An 11,701-nucleotide genomic window follows, 5' to 3' on the forward strand; every position below is an offset into this window, starting at 1 on the left:
CTGAATAATCAACTGAAGAGAACCCAGCTAGTGGAGATGGAAAGTGGAGACTGCATAGAGACTGATAGGAAGTACGGAGGTGCAAAAGGGCTGGTCAGGCTCCCACAGACAGTAGCTGAAATTCTGGAGGAATATATTAGTTGTGGGGGGTTCCCACTGAGAATTCTGGGGTCTAAACTCCAGGTTGCCCACCCCGACCTGCGCCAGTCCAGACAACCAGGACTGAGAAAGGTGCCCACATAACATCTGGCTGTGAAAAGCAGCAGGATTGCTATCTGCCAGGGAGAGAGGGTTGGAAATGCAGGTACCCTCTTAAAGGGCCAATGCACAAAATTTTGTGTGCAGCCACTCACCTTGAGCTCCAGCAGAAGGAGGGCAGAGTGAACTACAGATGTTTGAGCAGAAGCAAGGGTTGGTGGCTCTGGGGTTAGACCTTGGAAGGCAGCCACCCAGTTTCCTGTGCTGAATCATTACCTCATACTGCAGAGGATCTTTTTCTAGCAGACCTTTACCATCCAGACAGCTTCTGTGTTTGAGGGGAGGGGTAGCAATTGCCTCACCCAATGGGAAAACCCCTTGCCCACCCTTTTAAGAGACTGAGACTAAAAATTAGCCTGCCGGCAAAAGCAATTGTCCCACCCTATTGTAAAACCTCTGGCCCCACCCTGTGGTTGATAGCCAGAGGCTAATCAAGACTGAATAATAATCAGACTGCAGACAGAGGCAGGTCTCTGGATGCTTTGAGTCTTTACCTATCTAATTTGGGGCCTGAGCCTAGGAAAAGCAGACCTTGGTATATATCTTGGTCCTTTCCAAAGGGACCCAGCCCCAGCAGAGGGAGCCACAAGCTGTGGATTGCTGATAGCTCCAAACAGGGTACTCAGGGCCAGTCACAAACAGTGTCTGATACTGTCCAGCACTAGAGATTGGGAGGTGTATCAGATCTACCTAACACAGACATAAACACAAATAGGCAGCCAAAATGGGGAGACAAAAAAAGCCCCAAATAAAGAATAAGAGAATTCTCTAGAAGAGGTAAATTAAATGGAGATAAGAAATGTATCAGATGTAGAGTTCAGAATAATGATGGCAAAGATCATCAATAGCATGAGAAAAGATACAGTAACTATGAAAAAAGACCAGTCAGAACTAAAGAATGACATAGCACTAATAAAGAACACCTTGGAAGGAATATACAACAGATTAGGGGAAACCAAAAATCAGATCAGTGAATTAAAAGACAGGGTAGAGAAAATCACTCAATTAGAGAGCCAAAAAACAAAACAAAAAAATCAATTAGAAAACAGGACAGCTTAAGGCAGTGGTCGGCAAACTCATTAGTCAACAGAGCCAAATATCAACAGTACAATGATTAAAATTTCGTTTGAGAGCCAAATTTTTTAAACTTAAACTATATAGGTAGGTATATTGTTATTAACTTAATTAGGGTACTCCTAAGCTGGCCTTTGCTAAAAACATCCTCAATCTGATTGAGGTACACTCAAGGGGCCAAAGAGCTGCATGTGGCTCATGAGCCATGGTTTGCTGACCACTGGCTTAAGGGAACTGTGGGACAACATGAAATGTAACAATATTTACATAATAGGAATGCCAGAAGGAGAATAAAATGAGCAAGGAACAGAGAAAGTGTTTGAAAATAATGGCAGAAAACTTCTCTAACCTGGTGAAGAAAAAAGTCACAGATGTTCAGGAGGCACAGAGAGTACTAAGCAAAAAGAACCCAAACAGGCACATGCCCAGATACATCATAATTAAAATGCCAAAAATTAAAGACAAGGAGAGAATCTTAAAGGCAGCAAGAGAAAGGCTATTTGTTATCTATAAAGGAGCTCACATAAGGCTGTCAGCTGATTTCTCATCAAAAACTCTACAGGCCAGAAGGGAATGGCATGAAGTATTCAATGTAATGAAAAGCAGGGATCTGAAACCAAGATTACTTTATTTAACAAGGCAATCATTCAAAACTAGAGGCCCAGTGCATGAAAATTCATGCACTAGGGAAGTCCCTCAGCCTTGCCTGTGCCCTCTCACAGTCCGGAACACCTTGGGGGATGTCCACCTGCTGGCTTGGGCTTGCTCCCTGGGGGATTGGGCTTAAGCTAGCAGTCAGACATCCCTCTGGTAGCCCAGGAGCCCTCGGAGGATGTTCAACTAATGGCTTAGGCCCACTCCCTGGGGGAAGTGGGCCTAAGCCATTAATCAGACATCGTTAGTGCTGCCATGGAGACGGGAGATGCTCCCGCCACTGCCGCTACACTGGCCAGCCATGAGCTGGCTTCTGGTTGAGTGGTGCTCCACCTGTGGAAGTGCACTGACCACCAGGGGGCAGCTCCTGCGTTGAGTGTTTGCCCCCTTGTGGTCAGTGTGTGTCATAGTGACCGGTCATTCCCGGTCATTCTGCCGTTAGGGTCAATTTGCATATTACCCTTTTATTATATAGGATAGGTGATGAAATAAGGAGCTTCCCAGACAAAAAAGGCTAAATGAGTTTGTCATCACCAAACCAGCACTGCAAGAAATGCTAAAGGGACTGCTATAATGGGAAGAAGAAATAGAGAGAGAAACATAGGCATAAAGAATTAAAATGGCAATAAATAAGTACCTATAAATGATAACATTAAATGTAAATGGATTAAATGTTCCAGTCAAAAGACAGGGTAGTTGAATGGATACAAAAACATGTCCTTTATCCATTTCCATCTGCAGATGAGTGGATTAAAAAACTGTGGTACATCTACACAATGGAATACTACACTGCTGTAAAAAAGAAGGAACTTCTACCTTTTGCAACAGTATGGATGAACCTGGAGAGCATTATGCTAAGTGAAATAAGCCAGTCAGAGAAAGATAAATGCCACATGATCTCACTCATTTGTGGAATATAATGAACAACATAAACTGATGAACAAAAACAGATCCAGAGACAGAGAAGCATCGATCAGACCATCAAACCTCAGAGGGAAGGCAGGGGAAGGTTGGGGGAAGGCGGAGAGATCAACCAAATGACTTATATGCATTCATATAAGCCTAACCAATGGACACAGACACTAGGGGTGTGAGGGCACAATAGAGGGAGTGGGGGGGGGGGATGGGGGGATAAGGACACATATGTAATACCTTATTCAATAAAGAATAAAATAAAAATAATAATATTAGATACCATAAAACTAAAAATATTCTGGTAAAAAATCCTATAATAGGGAATACTTATATTCTAAACTGTGCATCAGAAATAAGGTTAAAATATTTCCAGACTACAAAGTTGTTGAAATTTATCACATATAGACCCTTGCTAAAAGGACCTCTAAAGTGTATATACTCCAGCAAGTAGTACTGGTTTCAATGGCAAGTGAGGAAAATTTTAAAACACATAAACACATTGGTGAATTAAGATATTAACTGATTTTAAAAGCAGAAATATGGAAAACATGGGATTAGTGACAGCCAGACTAAAATTACATTGAATTATCATATGGTCAATGTGAGGGGGAAATATTGAAGGGATGAAAATAATGCTAAGATTTTTTTCTTGTTCATGAAGAAGACAGAAATAGTGAATATATTTCACTATATTAGAAAAATAAATTGAAGAATATGTGGTAAAAATTTAAGGCAATTATTAAAATAATAGGAATATATAACTGTCCTTTCTAAGACATTCAGTGAAAAAAGGTAACAAAGCAAAATAGGTTAATATAACAGAATGCAGGAAATAAGAAAGAATAGAAACAAAGTGAAGACATAGCAAAGAGAAAATACAAAGTCATTAGTTAGAAACAAGAACACATCGAACAGTAATTACAATGTGGAAACAGTACTGTGGAAAGGTGAGTCAGCCCCCATGAGGAAGACGGCTCTTGTATTTCCTATTCCTTCCTAATTCCTTGCCATCAAGTCTTGCATGTACAGGCATTTGTCTTGTGAATAAAAGAGCCTTTCAGATTAGATTTTTTAAAAATCCAGCTATATTCTGGTAAAAAGAGACTCACTTTAATAAAGTCAATAATATTGTAATAACTATATACAGTGCCAGGTAGGTGCATGAAATATTGGGGAGAGCACTTTGTGAATTGTATGATTGGCTGACCACTATGCTGCACACCTGAAACGAATACAAAATAATGTTGAATGTAAACTGTAATTGAAAAATAAAAGTAAAAAAAAAAAATTCCTGAAAGGTTGAAAATCCAGGGATGAAAAAAGATATGCCTCCAGCCCAACTTTGCTGTGAACCTAAAACTTCTCTAAAAAGAGTCTATTAAATTTATATTTTAAAACATAGATCTCCAATTAAGCATTATTATCCCCCCCCCAAAAAAAAAATAGCTCACAAAAGGTCACAAGACAATTTCTGGAGGTGATGTATATGGTGATGATTTCATGAGTGTTTGCTTATGTCCAAACTCCTCAAATCGTATACATAAAAAATGTACAGTTTTCATATGTCAATTATACCTCAATGAAGCTGTTAAAAAAGATATGCAATTATCATCATCAGCAACAAATATCTAGTATAGTAATATTAGAATCACAGATAAAATTCAGGGCAAAACAAATTAAAAGGAAAAAGTTGGTTCCGTATAAATTCTTGGATTATTTGTTCTATATCTGTTAAATATGCCTTTGATATAGTGGCAGCAATCTTGAGAAAGAAGAACAAAGTTGGAGATATCACAATATTGAATATCAAATTATACTACAAAGCTATTGTAATCAAAACAGCCTGGGACTGATACAAGAACAGGCATATAGATCAATGGAACAGAACAGCGGACCCAAGCCATTATGCTCAATTAATATTTGACAAAGGAGGCAATAGCATACAATGGAGTAAAGACAGTCTCATCAATAAATGGTGTTGGGAAAATTGGACAGGTACATGCAAAAAAAGAAACTAGACCAACAATTTACAACATGCACAAGAATAAACTCAAAATGAATAAAACATTTAATTGTAAGTTGTGAAACCATAAAAATCTTAGAAGGAAACATAGGCAGCATAATCTTAGACATCTCACATCTTAGAATTTTCACAGATACATCTCTTAGGGCAAGGGAAACAAAAGAAAAAAATAAACAAATAAGACTACATCAAAATAAAAGCTTCTGCAAAGCAAAAGAAACCATCTTCAAAATGCAAAGGGAACCCACTGTATGGGAGAACATAGTTGCCTATGATACATTGGATAAGGGGTTAATTTCCAAAATATATAAAGAACTCATACAACTCAATACTAGGAAGAAAAACAATCCAATTAAAAAATGTGCAAAGGACATGAATAGTCACTTCTCCAAAGAGGACATACAGATGGCCAATAGACACATGAAAACATGCTAGTCAATAGAGAAATGAAAGTTAAAATGACAAGGTACACCTCACATCTGCCAGATTGTCTACCATCAATAATAAATCAACAAATTACATGTGCTGGTGAAGATGTGGAAGAAATGGAACCCTAGTATACTGCTGGTGGGAATGCAGACTGGTGCAACCACTATGGAAAACAGTATGGAATTTCCTCAAACAATTAAAAATCAAACTGCCATTTGATCCAGTGACCCCACTTTTAGGAATATATCCTAAGAATCCTGAAACACCAATAAAAAAGAAAGGATATATGCACCCCTATGTTCATAGCAGTGCTATTTACAATAGCTAAAATCTGGAAACAGCCCAAGTGCCCATCAGGAGATGAATAGATAAAAAAGTATGGCTGTTCCTCAAAAAATTAAAAATAGAATTCTCATGTGATCCAGCAATTCTTCTAGGTGCATACCCCAAAAGTTTAAAGTACATTTACACAAAGTACATTTACACCATGGAATACTATGCAGCTGTAAAAAAGAAGCGTCTCTTACCTTTTGAGACAGCATGGAAGGACCTGGAGAGTATTATGCTGATTGAAATAAGCCAGTCAGAGAAAGACAAGTATCATATGATCTCCCTTATATGTGGAATCTAATGAACAAAATAAAAGGACAAACAGAATAGACCCAGGGACATGGAAGCATGTAACAGACTGAGAATTCTCAGAGGGAAGAAGATGTGGGAGCAGGGAGAGATTAACTAATGAACTTATATGCATACTAGAGGCCCGGTACACGAATTCATGTACCAGTGGGGTCCCTCGACCTGGCCTGCAGGATCAGGCCAAAACTGGCTCTCCGACATCCCCCAAGGGGTCCTGGATAGTGAGAGGGCACAGGCCAGGCTGAGGGACCCCACTGGTACATGATTGGGGCTGGGGAAGGACGCGGGAGGTTTGTCAGCCAGGGAGGGACTGTGGGAAGGCTCCAGGGTATGTCTGGCCCATCTAGCTCAGTCCTAATTGGCCAGACCCCAGCAGCAAGATAACCTACCTGTTGGAGCATCTACCCCCTGGTGATGAGTGCACATCATAGCGACTGGTCAACTGGTTTACTGTCTGCCCCCTTGTGGTCAGTGCATATCATAGCAAGTGGTTGAGTGGCCTTAGCATATCATTAGCATATTACGCTTTGATTGGTTGAACAGCTGACTCGTCAACCAAATACTTAACATATTAGGCTTTTATTATATAGGATATGCATAATCGATGGGCACAGACAATAGTGTTGTGAAAGCCTGGGGTGGGGCAGGAACTGGGTGGAGGGGGGGCAATCTGTAATGCTTTCAACAATAAAGATAAAAAACGGAGAAGTTGGCATTTCACATCAATAAAAGAAACAATCTATTATAAAAACATAGTACTTTTAAAATATTATGTGCCTTAAACATGGCCTTAAGTTACAAATAAGTAAAATCTGATAGAACTATAGTTGAAAATTAAAAGTTATAGTGGGAGATAAAAATGAGACCACACTTTAACAACAAAAAGACAGAACAGTCAAGTTAAAAAATGAGCACAAAGCTTGAATAGATATTTCTCTAAAGAAGATGTACAAATATCCAATAAATTAATGAAAAATGCTGAACATCACTCATCTTTAGGAAAATGCAAATCAAACCCAGAAAAAGATTCCACACATTTGGATGGCTACTATATAAAAAAAAATAACGAAGTGTTGGTGAGAATATGGAGAAATTGAAACTCTGTGGCCTGTCAGTGGGAATGTGAAATGGTGTAGTCACTATGGAAAACAGTATGGCTGTTACTCAAAAAATTAAAAATAGAATTATCATATGATCCAGCAATTCTTCTGGGTATATACCCCAAAAGTTTAAAGCAGTGACTCAAAGAGATTTTTTGTACACCAGTGTTCATAGCTGTATTTTTCACAATAACCAAAGGGTGGAAGCAACCCAATTGACTACTGACAGATGAATGTATGAACTAAATGGTGTGTGTATATGAAATATTATTCAGCCTTAAAAAAGAAGGGAAATTCTGACACATGTTACACCATGATAAATTTTGAGGGTATTATGCTAAGTGAAATATACCAGTCACAAAGATAAATACTATATGAAGCCATTTATTTGAAGTACCTAGCCCAGTGGCAAGCCACATGCGGCTCTTTGGCCCCTTGAGTGTGGCTCTTCCACAAAATACCATAGCCTGGGCGAGTCTATTTTGAAGAAGTGGCGTTAGAAGAAGTTTAAGTTTAAAAAATTTGGCTCTCAAAACAAATTTCAATCGTTGTGCTGTTAATATTTGGCTCTGTTGACTAATGAGTTTGCGGACCACTGACCTAGCCAAACATATAAAGATAAAATGATGGTTTCAAGGGGAGTTACTATTTAATTGGTATAGAATTTCAGTTTTGCAAGATGAAACAATTTCTGTGGATGGATGGTGGTAATGGTAGGAGAACAATGTGAACATAATACCATTGATTACATACTTAAAAATGGTTAAGATGGTAAATTTCATATGTATTTTACCACAAGTGAAATTTAAAAAATGAGACTTGTAATACTTTAAACAATAAAAAAAAATAAATGGAAAAAAATAAAAAATAAATAAAACAAGAAAAAAAAAATGAGACTACCTTGATGGTTTAATGAAGCAAACAAGATGGAGAGAGAACAATTAATTTTTTTTTCTGCAAATCAAGGAAGAGATAATGCTGACTTTAATTCAGATAATGTAAGTGAGGTTGAAGTTAAAGGTAGGGTTTGAAATATAACTATACTAGAGGCCCGGTGCATGAAATTCGTGCATGGGGGGGGGTTCCCTCAGCCCAGCCCGCACCCTCCCCAATCCAGGACCCCTCAGGGGATGTCTGACTGCTGGTCTAGACTGGCAGTCGGACATCCCTCTCACAATCCTGGACCATTAGCTCCTAATTGCTCACCTGCCTGCTGGCCTGATTGCCCCTCACTTACTCTGTGTGCCGGCCTGATCGCCCCCAACTGCCCCCCTCCCTGCTGGCCTGGTTGCTCCTAACTTCCCCCACCCCACTGACCCCTCTGCTGGCCTGGTCGCCCCCACCTGTCCCCCCCCCCCCCCATCAGCCTGGTTGCCCTCAACTGCACCTCTCCCCCCCACCCCCACCATCCTGGTCACCTCTTACTGCCTCCCCTGCCAGCCTGGTCTCCCTCAACTGCACCACACCCTGCCAGCCTGGACACCCCTTACAGCCTCCCTGCTGGCCTGGTCGCCCCATGCAGCCTGCTTGTTCAGTCGTTTGGTCATCCCTCACTAACCCCCCTGACAGCTTGGTCACCCCACACAGCCTGCTTGTTTAGTCATTTGGTTGTCCCTTGGGCTGGCCCTGGGGGGCTGCGGGGCTGAGGAGACTGGGGGACTCCGGAGGCAGGCACGAGGAGCAGCCAGACCTGCCTGGGGGTGGGCCCAGCCATGCCGCATGCCTGCTGCCTCAGCGGGCCTGAGGGGACTGGGTGCCACCATCTTGTGGCTATGGGCACTGCCATAATTGAGGGTGTAGCAGTCAATTAGCATATTCCCTCTTTATTGGCTGTGGGCACCACCATCTTTGTGAGGGTGTGATGGTCAATTAGCATATTCCCTCTTTATTAGATAGGATGATAGGAACAAAAGGATTCAGTGATTGACTAGATGTGACTGGAAAGGGAGAGATAAGCCACCTTTTTGGTTTCTTTTGTTTTTTCATGTATATATATATGTTCAATCTTTATTTTTGAAAGTATTACATATGTCCCCTTCCCCCTCCCCGCCCCTGTTGACTTCTTTTAGCCCACCCCTGCTCCTTACCTCAGGCCTTCACTTCCTTAATGTCCGTGTCCATGGGTTTTACATACATGCATTCAGTTTCTTTGGTTGATCTCTTCCCACCCACCCCCTTCTTCCCATCCCTCTGAGAATTGTCAGTCTGTTCCATGCTTCTATGTCTCTGGATCTATTTTTTTCATCAATTTATTTTGTTCATTAGAGTCTACATATGAGTGAGATCAAGTGATACTTATCTTTCTCTGACTGGCTTATTTCACTTAGCATAATACTCTCCTGGTCCCTCCATGCTATTGGAAATGGTAAGAGTGCTTTCTTTTTACAGCTGTGAAGTATTCCATTGTGTGGATGAACCATAGCATTTTTATCCACTCATCTGCTGATGGGCACTTGGGCTGTTTCCAGATCTTAGCTATTGTAAATAGAGCTGCTATGAACATAGGGGTACATATATTCTTTCTGATTGGTGTTTTGAGTTTCTTAGGATATATTCCTAGAAGTGGGATTACTGGGTCAAATGGGAGTTCCATTTTTAATTTTTTGAGGAAACTTCATTCTGTTTTCCACAGTGGCTGCACCAATCTTCATTTCCACCAGCAGTGCACGAGGGTTCCTTTTCCTCCATATTTTCACCAGCACTCATGATAACCATTCCAACAGGTGTGAGGTGATACCTCATTGTCATTTTAATTTGCATCTCTTGGATGATTAGTGACTTTGAACATGTTTTCATATGTCTCTTGGCCTTCGGTATGTCCACTTTGGAGAAATGTCTATTTAGGTCCTTTTCCATTTTTAAATTGTATCGTTTGTCTTCCTTTTTAAAAGTTGTATGAATTCCCTATGTATTTTGTAAATTAACCCCTTATTGAATGAATCATTAGCAAATATGTTGGGCTCTCTTTTTATTTTGCTGATAGTTATTTTTGCTGTGAAGAAGCTTTTTAATTTCATATAGTCCCGTCTGTTTATTTTCTCCTTAGTTTCCTTTGCCCTAGGACAGTGGTCGGCAAACTCATTAGTCAACAGCGCCAAATATCAACAGTACAATTGAAATTTCTTTTGAGAGCCAAATTTTTTAAACTTAAACTTCTTCTAATGCCACTTCTTCAAAATAGACTTGCCCAGGCCATGGTATTTTGTGGAAGAGCCACACTCAAGGGGCCAAAGAGCCGCATGTGGCTCGCGAGCCGCAGTTTGCCGACCACAGCCCTAGGAGATGTATCGGTAAACATTATTGCTATGAGAGATGTCTGAGATTTTGTTGCCTATGGTTACTTCTAAGATTTTTATGGTTTCACCACTTGCATTTAATTCTTTTCTCCATTTTGAGTTTATTATTATGAATGATGTAAGTTGGTGGTCTAGTTTCATGTTTTTTTACACGTACTTATTTGTCCAATTTTCCCAACATCATTTATTGAAGAGACTGTCTTTACTCCATTGTATGCTCTTGCCTCCTTTGTCAAATATTTTTTTTTCAAATTTTTATTAAGGTATTATATGTGTACATATCTTACCATTGCCCCCCCCACCTCACTCCCATACATGCCCTCACCCCCCAATGTTTTGCATCCGTTGGTTACTCTTATATGCATGCATACAAGTCCTTCAGTTGATCTCTTATTTCCCCCACCTCTCCCTAACCTTACCGCTGTAATTAGACAGTCTGTTTGATGCTTTACTGCCTCTGTAACTATCTTTTTGTTCATCAGTTTATAATGTTTTTCATTATCCCCAAATGAGTGAGATCATGTGGTATTTTTCTTTCATTGACTGGCTTATTTCACTTAGCATAATGTTCTCTAATTCCATACAGGTGCCTACAAATGGTAATAATTCATTCTATTTTTATGGCAGCATAGTATTCCATTGTGTAGATGTACCATAGTTTTCTGATCCAGTCATCTGCTGACGGGCACCTAGGCTGTTTCCAAATCTTAGCTATTGTAAATTGTGCTGCTATGAACATAGGGGTGCATATATCCTTTCTGATTGGTGTTTCTAGTTTCTTAGGATATATTCCTAGGAGTGGGATTACTGGGTCAAATGGGAGTTCCATTTTCAGTTTTTTGAGGAAACTCCATACTGTTCTCCACAGTGGCTGCACCAGTCTGCATTCCCACCAGCAGTGCACGAGGGTTCCTTTTTCTCCGCATCCTCGCCAACACTTGTCTTTTGTTGATTTGTTGATGATAGCCATTCTGACAGGTGTGAGATGGTATCACATTGTCGTTTTGATTTGCATCTCTCGGATAATTAGTGACTTTGAGCATGTTTCCATGTGTCTCTTGGCCTTCCTTCTGTCTTCTTTCAAAAAGATTCTATTTAGGTCCGTTGCCCATTTTTTTATTGGATCATTTATCTTTCTTTTATTAAGTTGTATAAGCTGCCTGTTGATGTTGGAAATTAAACCTTTATCAGTGATACCATTTGCAAATATGTTCTCCCATACTGAGGGGTTTCTTGTTGTTTTGTTGATGGTTTCTTTTGCTGTGCAAAAGCTTTTTATTTTGATGTAGTCCCATTTGTTTATTTTCTCTTTG

Source organism: Plecotus auritus (genome assembly GCF_963455305.1).
Source record: "Plecotus auritus genome assembly, chromosome: 2".
In the NCBI taxonomy this organism is placed as follows: Eukaryota; Metazoa; Chordata; class Mammalia; order Chiroptera; family Vespertilionidae; genus Plecotus; species Plecotus auritus.